Source organism: Chionomys nivalis, chromosome 13 (assembly GCF_950005125.1).
Source record: "Chionomys nivalis chromosome 13, mChiNiv1.1, whole genome shotgun sequence".
Lineage (NCBI taxonomy): Eukaryota > Metazoa > Chordata > Mammalia > Rodentia > Cricetidae > Chionomys > Chionomys nivalis.
Window position 1 is genome coordinate 70,042,876 of NC_080098.1, and position 11,029 is coordinate 70,053,904.

Consider the following 11,029-nt stretch of genomic DNA (forward strand, 5'->3'; position numbering starts at 1 on the left):
AACAAAAAACAAAACCAAGCATCCATTTTCTAGGGCTGGTAGACAGTATCATCAATATTGTGTTTAAAAGCCACCTTCCTGGGACTGAATTGATGCTTCATTCAGAAAAGAAAAAAAGAAGGAAGGAAGGGAGAGAGGGAGGGAGGGAGGGAGGGAGGGAGGGAGGGAGGGCGGGAAAGATCCTTAGTAGTTAGGCTGCTCTTCCAGAGGACCCATGTTTGGGTCCCAGAACCCATGTGGTGGCTCACAACCATCTGTAACTCTAGTTCCAGAGGATACAAGGGTCTCTATTGGCCTCTGCAGGAACTGTACTCATGTAGTATATTTAAATGCAGGCAAAACTCTCAGATATACACATAAAAATAAATGCATTTAAATATATCAAAAGTAAGTACAGAATTACCATACTACCTAGCAAGTCACTTTTGAGTATAAAACAAAACAAAACCCTAAAAGCAGAAGCTGGAAGAGGTATGTGTGTATCCATGTTCACGACACAGCAGCCTTCTTCGAGGGAGACACAACTCAATTGTCCATCAACAGGTACATGGATAAAAAATGTGGCTCACATATACAAATAAATGTTATTTGGCCTTACGAGGGCGGAAACTTCTGGTTTATGCTACAACATGATGTGTCTTGAGGACATTGTACTAAGGAAAACAAACCAGTCACAGAATTTAATAATTGAAAATAAAACTAAAAGCCACTCACAGATGTCTGTGACTCCAGCTCCAGGGACTCCAGTGTCCCCTTCCGGCTTCATGCACAGATTGCAGTTATACCCGGGCAGGAAAAACACTCATACACATAAGATAAAAATGAGTACTTTTTTAAAATTATATTTAAAAGTTAGCATGGCAAATGTTATGCTGTATATATTTCTTTCATGCTAAAATAAACAATGGGCCAGTGCCTCTTGGTTCTTAATTGACAGATTCTTCCTGAAGAAGGCCCTGGGCCAGAGAATCACATCCTTGGAGTGACCTCTGTGACACAGACCAGGGAGCTTTGGGGCGATCTGATGGCCCTGACAGGACTTGAGCAGCTGAAACTCTAGAAGGGTGGCCAGGACACGGACTTCGTTTATCTCCCAAATCAGACGGTCAGCCTGGGGGGGGGGGGGGCAGGGAGATTCACAAAGCCAGGTGGCAATTTAAAGGTGCGCTGGCCTCCGGTGGACAGTCCATGCTATTCTGCAGGGTCACCTCCTAGATCTGCTAGATCTGGTCCTAAGTATGTGTGACTACAGGAAGACCCAAACCCTTCTCTTCTGGGGTCACGACAGCAGAACTTTGAAGACATGGGGCAGGTCTCCCACTTCCAACTGCGGGAGGCTGGTGTCTTCATTCATTATTTTCTAAAGAGGACAGTAGAAAATGGAGGTTTTCTGAACCATTTGCAGATTAAGAACTACTGGAGAGGTGGGGCCACAGCGCCTCATCAAGAGGGAAAGAAAAAATCAGATACTCCAGTTCTCCTTGCCTTCCCAAAGAACTTAGGGGGAGTACTCGCAGAAGGAAACCGTGAAAACGCAGAAATCAAGTCCCCTTCCCTTACCACCTAGCAACCCACTAGCAGCCCCACCGCCCAGCAACTCCTGGATTAATCTTTCTTTCTTTTCTTTTCTTTTCTTTTTTCCTTTTTCTGCTCAATGGATTGTGGTCAAGGCCATTGTAACGTGAGCAGTGCCTCGGAGGGGATTGGCCGAGGGGGCTGCGAGGGGCCCCTTTCACAGAGGGCTAATTGCGTTTCAGACCACCAGTATTCGGGAGCTACAGATGTCTTCCTTCATTTGCCTAGGCAGTACAATTGGGCCCATCTGTTGCATTTATTCCGCCCGCCCCGCCCCCGCCCTCGCCCCCGCCCCTCCCCTCCCTTGTCTGTGGAGCCTAAATTGAAAACTCATCAAAATGTAATCCAAGAGCAGTTTGGCCGGCCCGAGCTGCTGAGAAGGGGCTCGGTGGGAATAAAGGCCCCCCGCCACTTTTACACCCGGGCCAGAGCCTGGGGAGCCGGGTCACAGGCAGCCTTAGGGGGGAAAGTGAGAAGTGAACCGGCAGATGGGCTACTCCACGCGGCCCTATAACCTGATGCCTCCGAAGAGGGGCCCTAGCAACCGGCCCGAGGACGCCGCTGCCCTGGAGGTGGCGACCCCACTTCGAAGGCCTCGCCCCTGGCCCAGGATTTCAAACGGTGCTGGGGCCAGAGCTCATCACTCTCTGACCCCCATGTGCCCTCTACAGCTCAAAGGGATTTCCAAGACACAGAGGGCAGGGATGGCTTGGCTTGCAAGGCTTAGGGAATTTGGCACTGAAGAAGGCAGCCCTCTGGCTGCCCCACCCTGCCCTGTGCTCTACCTCCTGCTGGCTAAGGCCCTTCCTGGGCCCACTCCCCTTTCTTCCCAGCAGGCCCTGAGTCCTAGGAAGGTGTGTGGTATCGACTACTTTTTGTTCTCAGGCTCTGACGCCGGTTGGGGACTAGCTTGGAGGCTCGACCGGTGCAAAAGTCACAACTGGTCTCTTGCATTCCCTTCCCAAATGTACCCCCACTTGGGCCAGGAATGGCCTGTCACTCTGCAAGCCTCAGCCCACACCCTTTAACCTGTCTGTGATGGGCTTGGGGGACACAGGCTTCCAGTTTGTAGGGCTTTAGAATCATGACTGGGTGTAACAGCTACAGGGCTCTGGCTGGGCACATCTGCCTATGCAGCTCTGTGGCAGACAGCGGCATCTCTTTGTTCTGAAGAGTGGTCAGTGGGGAGGGGGAGGGCTTATCGTAAACTTTTTTGTTTTAATTGAGACCTTTGGTAAACAAACAAACCAACACACAAATGTGTGTGCACTCGTGTACACACACACGATGCGCACACACGTGCGTGCACACACACACATACACACACACACACTTCAACCCAGTATGCACACACATGATTAAAGCAAAAGATTCAAAGTCCTATTCCCTTTATCCTCTGGGATGCCCTCCCGTAATTCCTATCTTGACATCATTGTTTGAGCACTGGTCAGTTTCACCCCTGCATTTGCTGGCTTCACCCCTGCATTTGCTGGCTTCACCCCTGCATTGTTCTCATAGCCTACCAAGCAGCTGTGCTCAGCACTCTTCGGCATCAGATCCAGTCTCAGAATGTGTGAAAGGGCAGAGTCTGAGCCCAAGCCAGCCATGGTGACACCGCACACCTGTAATCCCCGAGTCTGAGGCCGGCCTTAGCTAGCGAGCTGGAGACCAACCAAGGGTCCATAAGATTCTGTGATCTTGAGTTCCAGACTGAGCTGGAAACACTAGGTTGACCATAGTGGTCAGTTCAAGGCGGGACCTCCCAAGGTCACCTTCTCCCCCTCCATTTCCTCCTGTCTTAATTAACTCTCTGGGTGGACGGGTGTGGATATCAGGTCTGGGTTGCCTGTCTTTTAATCGAAGTGTGAATTTGCTGCTGCAGAGAGTGAGAGCTTTGCCCTTCTGGAGCCTTCCTAAGCTGATTAGCACTGGATTGGGGGGTGAGGGTGTCATAAGCAGCACCAGCATGTGACAGGCAGGTAGGCCAGGGCCCAAGCTTCTCCACTTGCCTCCCCCTGCCCACCAGCCACCAGCCAACACCTGCTTCATTGGGCTTGCAAGTCACTGCCCCGGTCTCTGGATCCTTCTGCTTCATCCTGATATCAAGAGCAGCCTACTTTCTGTGACACTTCTGCTCACACACCATACCTATGGCGTGACCATTCAGCCCCTCGGTTTGATATGCCAGGGCACCCAGGAGCTGGCCCCAAGCACTGTCTGGTCCTCCCTTCCCTGCCTCTGGTCAGGTGCCAGGGCAGAGTTGGAACACCAGAACCTGAAAAGGACGGTAAGAGGCATCTCTGAAGCAATCCTGTCTTCAGTTCCAACCCCTTGCCCTATCTGCCTCTCACAGCTCCTTAGTAGGACCAAGTTGGCTTGGTGACACTTTGGAAGTGAGCATAGAGGCTCATGGCCTGGTCTCATCACACACTAACTAAGTGACTTTCAGTAAATGACTTCCTCTTCCTGGCCTCATTTTCCTTGCTTGTTAAGTGGGGATAGTCCCCTATTCTGTCTGCCCATGCAGTGAGACCCCATTCTATCTGCTCATGCATTGAGACCCCCTATTCTATCAGGCCATGTATTGAGGCACCCTACTCTGTCTATCAGCCCATGCATTGAGGCCCCTGTTCCATCTGTCCATGCATTGAGGCCCCTGCTCCATCTGTCCATGCACTGAGGCCCCTGTGAAGCACTTGGCATTTTCCCCAGAACCACCTTTGACCAGAGGCCCAGGGTGCACCAACAATCCTCCTCCAAGACTCCCTCCACCCCAGCCTTCCCTTCCTGTGGGTCATGGTCTTTGGCCTGGATCTCCATTCCCTGGGTGTGCTGTTCTGAATGCATTGGGTCCTTGTCCTTGCTAGGGCAGCACCCCACACTTGAGTCACAGGCTGGCACAGCAGCTGTGTCTAGGCACTGCTCTGCTAGGCCATGGCGTTAGAAGCTCCCTTCCCCGACAGGCTTTCAGTCCCCAACTAGGACTTCAGCAAGCTCCTTTCCTCTCTTCCTCCATCCTCCTTTCTTAGCTCTTTGTTCTCTCTGTCCTTATCTACAAATGCAGAATGTGTGTAGATGACAATCCCCATTCACAGCCTCTCTACTAAACAACCCAGCAGAGAGACAGTATAGATGTCTCCCTTATTACCCCAAAGATGGAACGGAATCAAAGGCGGTGAGTGAGTGTGTGTGTGTGTTCACAGGAGGGCACACCTTAGGATATTTTCTCAGAAGCTATATGGTGGACTAAAGGACTGCTCATTTTTTAGCATATTCAATTATCTACCAACACCTGTGTACCATGGAAGCCTGCAAGGTTCTTCTGCCGCCTGTCAGGCACATTCCTTGGGTGGTTAGAGTAACTCTGGGACCACCTCCCCACCGGGGTTGCCAGAGGTGTGCAACTGGCCTTGTGTCCTTGTGACAATTTACGCAACTGTTCTTTCTTGGTTTATTGATAGGCAAGTGGAGACATTGCTGACCACAGGGAGTTCAGAGCTGACACAGAGAGCATGCAGCAAAAGGTACACCGGCTTTCCTCCCCGATGCTTTCACACAGTGACAACAATGAACGCTGATGGACCTGCTCTGTGCCTCGCTCGAGGTGACCACCTACTACATGTGAGCGGGGAAATAGGCAGAGGGAGACCAAGCCACTTGCCTGACTCACCCATCTAAAGAGCCAGGGAGAATCGACTCCTTCCCCGTGTGAGGTGGCCATACTATGTCAAATGGAAACAACAGTAGTTGTGCAACTCCAACTGTTTCTGGCTTCTGAGTTGATGTGAAAACTAGTGCCATTTCCAAATACTCGGGATTTGGTTGCATGGCTTTTATGTTCCTCTTGGTACCCGAATGACTTCAAAGGGAAGCGTACTGTATTAGCTTCCTTTTCGTTGCTCTGATGAACCACCATGACTAAAGGCAACTGGAGGAAAGAGTTTACAGTTTTTCAGGGCAGTTCTGTCACCTTGAGAGAAGAGACTGTCAGCAGCCTCTGCCACAGACACACAGTACACTAACAGATTGGGGAAGTTTCCTGGATGATATGGCTACCTATGGCTGGCCTTGGAACTAACAAGGTGGTGGTGGTGATGATTGTGATGGTATGGTGGGGGTAGTAATAGTATTGGTGGTGGTGGTTGTGGTGTTGAGAGTGGTGGTATTGGTGGAGGTGGTGGTGGTGGTGATGGTAGGGGTGGTGGTTTTATGGAGATTTTGTTGTTGTTGTTGTTTATTTTGAGACAGGGTCTCACTGTGTGGCCCTGGCTGGCCTTGGGACTCACAACGCAAACCAGGCTGTACTCAAACTCACAAAGATCTGCATACATTTGCCTCCTGAGTGCTGAGATTAAAGGCGTGTGTCACAACATCCAGCTACCCTAATTGTCTTTAAAGATGCATGGGTGACTTTCTTGAGTTCTCTATATATTTTGGAGATCAGACCTTTGTCTGTTGCGGGGTTGGTGAAGATCTTCTCCCAGTCAGTGGGTTGCCTTTTTGTCTTAGTGACAGTGTCCTTTGCTTTACAGAAGCTTCTCAGTCTCAGGAGGTCCCATTTATTCAATGATGCCCTTAATGTCTGTGCTGCTGGGGTTGTATGTAGGAAGTGTTCTCCTGTGCCCATGTGTTGTAGAGTACTTCCCACTTTCTCTTCTATCAGGTTCAGTGTGTTCGGACTGATATTGAGGTCTTTAATCCATTTGGACTTGAGTTTTGAGCATGGTGATAGATATGGATCTATTTTCATTCTAAAAAAAAATGCATGGGTGAGGCTGGACAGATGATTCACTTGTTCAAGAGCCCTTGTTGTCCTTGTGGAGAACTTGGTTTCGACTCCCATCACCCACACAGTGGTTCACAGACATACTTAGCTCCAGTTCCAAGGATTCCAGTGTCTGACTCCCAAAGGCACCCCATGCATGTTGTATACATACATACATATCAATAGGCAAAACATTCACACATAAAATAAAATTAGTAATTATCAAAAAAGAATAAAATGATAAGAAGATGGATGGGGGCCTTGAGGGATCACTCAGAAGTTAAGATTGCTTGTTGTTCTTGCAGAGGACCCAGGTTCAATTCCCAGCTCCCACAGGGTGGCTCACAATTATCTGTAACTCCAGTTCCAGGGTATTTGATATCCTTTTTTGGCCTTCTTGGGGATACCAGGTACACACACGGTACACATACATACATGTAGGCAAAACATCCATACACATAAAATAGATTAAATAAATGTAAAAATATTTTTAAAATTCATAGAGGAGGGAAAAGCTAGACTGAGGGGCTGTTAGCAGAACAAAGGGCCACAGTACAGAAGCATGCCTGCATGCATATGCACGCGTGTGAGCATGTTATGTGTGTGGGGTACTGCTGAGAGCTGACTCATGGAGGAGGGATAAGTCGCAGCTCTTAGCCTGGTACATCTCAGGAAAGAATTCTGCTTTATCCCTGGGAAGGGGGTGGTGGGGAGCCCTTGACTTGTTAGAAAGTTAAAGCTGAAGCTACGGTGGGGAAGGGAAGGAAAACTCTTGGATTGCTGGGCTGAGGACACATGTGTGGAGAGAGGTGGGGTGAAGGGATTTGGGGGAGTTGGTCAGGGGTGGAGAGAGCAATGGGAACAGAGAGGGGACCGAAGAATTGGGCCGGGTATAAGGTTGGGGCCTAAGCTTAGATGCATGCCTAAGTATTGGTGTGTCTGTGAGGTTTTGGAAGTGGGGTCTTAGTGGATGACAGCTGGATCTGGAGTGTGACCCTGAGCAGGACAGCTGGAGGTAGTGACAGGTGGGGTGCGGTCACTTGGAGCCTAGAGGGGTGGTCAGCTCTTCAGGTACTGGCCTGGTTCTGCCAGCAGATCCCCGGATCTCCAGATGGGGAGTAAAACCCATGCTGCTCCGGAACAGACAGTTGTAATACTGTGCCTGTCTGTGGTGACTGGCGTGGCGGCTGCCATCCTCAGAATCATCCCTGGTCTAGTCCCTGGCCTGGGTGGGAGGCACATCTCCCGGCAGGTGGAGAGCACAGGCCTCTCAGGCCACAGTGAAGAACTGTGGGTCAGTTGCCAGTGTCTGTGGTCCCTGGGCATGCGAATCACTAGGAAACCAGGGAGGCCCGTGCCTGGAGGAAAGCTCTCTACACGGTGGGCCAGGCACCAGGGCTGCTCTCCCGTGCCCCCGGGGGATAATAAGGATTCAGAAAGGACTTCAGCCTGAAAGAGGCTTTAGTTCCTTGTTTGGCGGCTTAGAAGAGGCAAACAGAGGCCTTTCTCCTGTGGGGATCAGTGTGAATCTCAGAAAATCCCATTATTCCCCTTTGAGATCAGTGGCCTGCTCTTGAGAGTTTTCTCTTCCCCAAGGCAACAGCCATCTCTGCTCTGTGTGAGCATCCTGCCCCCGTGTAGCCCCAAAGGTAAGGGGTGGGAGTGGAGCCACAGGTGAACACCAGCTGACATGTTTCCTCTCAGCTTTCTCATTGAGTAGAGTTATTAAGAGAGGAACCATTATCACCCCATACTCCTGTGAGAAGACAATGGTGGGGTTAGGGGTGGAAGAGTAGAGATGAGGCAGGGAAAATACTAGGGGGGGGGGGCACAACAGATTCTCGATGCTCTTCTCTTCTAGGACGCCAGAGAGGTTCTAATTCTCTAGTTCTTGTTTGGGGTCTGCACCAGGTCTGCACCCTGCCTGTGCTGAGGGCTGAGCAGCTTGGGCACAGAAGTCCCTTGCTATGTGGCAGGCTCTGTCCCACGTGCTTCCCACGATGGCCGATGGCCTCCCTAGTTCTGCATTGGAGAAATGAATGAGGTTGGTGTCTCGTGTCTGACTTGAGGGACTTGTTTTATTCACCAAGGTCCGACCAAGATGGCACTCCACTGACAATCCTGTAAAGTGGGGACAATTTTTGCCCCGCTGGAAGCCCTCTCCTCAGGGCCCCTCGGAAGCACATCTGAATCAGCGAGAGCCAGTCACACATCGCTCTTTCCCCAACGAGTCTCATTCAGAATGTGTGTCCTGTTGGAAGACCAGCAGCCAGAGGCTTCTGTTTCCAGGAGCCCTGTTGACCTGCACACACAGACGTGAGGACCTTACACACCCGCATGCCTAGACATGAGGAGGACACTGTGGTGACAAGGGGGTCTTTTTGAGCTCTGCCTGGTGCAGAGGAGACTCTTTCATTAGCATAACAAGGGGTCCATTGACAGGGCAGCTTCGTTCTGCACTTGAGAGCTGTTGTTCTTTCAAGTGGGGAAGTCCCCAGCTCTGAGAGCCTGCTTGCTGGCTTTGAGCTGCTGCCGCAGGAGGCTTTCTCTTCCCGCTGCGCAGGAGGATGCTGGCCCTGTAGGACTCTTCTGTGATGTTGTGGGCAACGTCTCTTGGTTTGGGGAATGTTTTGCACATATTTAGCGCACACATTAGTCAATGGCTCGGGTCTAGTGACCGTGGACACCCGAACCTGCACTAGCTTTTCCCTCCTGAAGCAGATATCCTACTTGAGGTGACAGTGTCTCTCCTCTGGGGTTCCTTTCACTGGGGCAAGACCGATCAGTGTGGAGAGGCTCTACTGGGCCTCTCAGCCCAGGTGGCTTCTGGGCAGAATGAGACAGGATTTGTACACTCACTTTGCCTAGAGAAGAAGCCAAGAGAGGAGCAGTGGTAAGAGGCCAGAGGTTAAGAGGGGTTAAGCTTTCACCTCTGAAGGTCGCCTGCCAGCTCCAAGACAAGTATCTCATAAGCTCCGTTCTGCAAGCTAGGGCAGCAGTTCACCTGCAAGCTGTTCAGCCGTTTACTGAGGACACGCTGTCCTTGTGCAGAGGAAGGTCATACCCCTGCTTCTTGCTTTAAGGACTGGCTCTGGTTTGGAGCGCTCACTGCCTCTCAGGGCTGCAGTTTCCCCTTATTTCCAGCAACAGCTAGGGGCAGATAAGGCGTTCTTGTTTTATGCTCTTGGGCGCAGGGATAGATAGGCTAGACAAGACAGAGACAGGCCTCCTCCCATGCCCATTGCCAGGATGCCTGGGGGGTCTGTCACACCTTTTCTCCTGGGAGGTTCTAGTGATCAAGATAGATCCTGCTGGTCTGTGATGGACTATTGGGGGGCCATTCTCCCCACACTGATCCTGCTGGTCTGTGATGGACTATTGGGGGGCCATTCTCCCCAAGCTGATCCTGCTGGTTTGTGATGGAATATTGGTGGGCCATTCTCTTCACGCTGATCCTGCTGGCCTGTGATGGACTATTGGGGGGCCATTCTCCCCAAGCTGATCCTGCTGGTCTGTGATGGACTATTGGGGGGCCATTCTCCCCAAGCTTAGCCTTTGCATTGTTTTCCTCGCTACAGTGTTGGAAGGTACCCAGTTCATTATGCCTGACCAAGGTTAACAGATAGAGTCCCTCCTTCCCCAGTGGGAGCAGGAGCATATGCTGGTCCATTTTTTTTTTCAACTTGACAGAGGCTAGAGTCATCTGGGATGAAGGAATCTCAACTGAGAAAATGTCATAGGATTGGCCCGGAGACAGTCTGTTGGAGCATTTTCCTAAGGATTGATGTGGAAGGGCCTGGCCCCCTAAGCAGGTGGTCTTGGGTTATGTAAAAAAGCAAGTCAGTAAGCCATGGAAGCAAGTCAGTAAGCCATGGAAGCAAGTCAGTAAAAAACAGCATTCCTCTGCAGTCTCTGCTTCAGCTCCTGCCTTGAGTTCCTGCTCTGACCTCCATCAGTGAAGGACTGTAACCTGTCAGATGCTATAACACCCCCCCACACACCCGTCTTCAAGTTGCTTTGGGCCATGGTCTTTATCACAGCAATAGGAAGCAAAGTAATGCAGAGGGCTTCTTCTGCCTCCTGGCCTTTGGCCTCTGGAAGGGCAGTACTGACACGTGCCAGCCAGGATGCTGTCTTCCCAGTATTAGCCCGGTGTGCCACTTACACAGAATGGATGCATGGAACATGTGGGTGACTGACTGCCCTTTGATGAGCACTGTAGGAATGAGGTCTGGTGGAGAAGGAATTGAGATGACAAATTATGCAGATCATCCTCTTTCCATCTTCAGGGGACTCTGTTCCCAGGCAAAGGGACACTCAGCCCTCCTCTCCATGGTATCTGGGTTGAGGCCACAGACTCCTTAAGATTGCCTTCTCTATCTAAGTAAGTGAAAGTGGGTCAGCTGGCCCAAGGAAAGGACACCAGGCATCCACACTGCTATGACCAAGGACTCCCTGGGTCTTTGAAACATGGTTCAGGGATAAGGAACAATGCCAGGCTCTGCTGCGGGCTCTGAGCACAGAGTTGTGCAGATCGCTTGGCTTTCCTGCACCTGTCTGCTGGCCCTCCCTCTGTACACTGGACTTACACGGATGCTCTGATGAGGAGAAGCCCGTGGTGATGAAGCATCAAGGAGACAAGTTACTCAGGAGAGCATCTGAAACATGGCAGTCACTTAACAAGCAGGT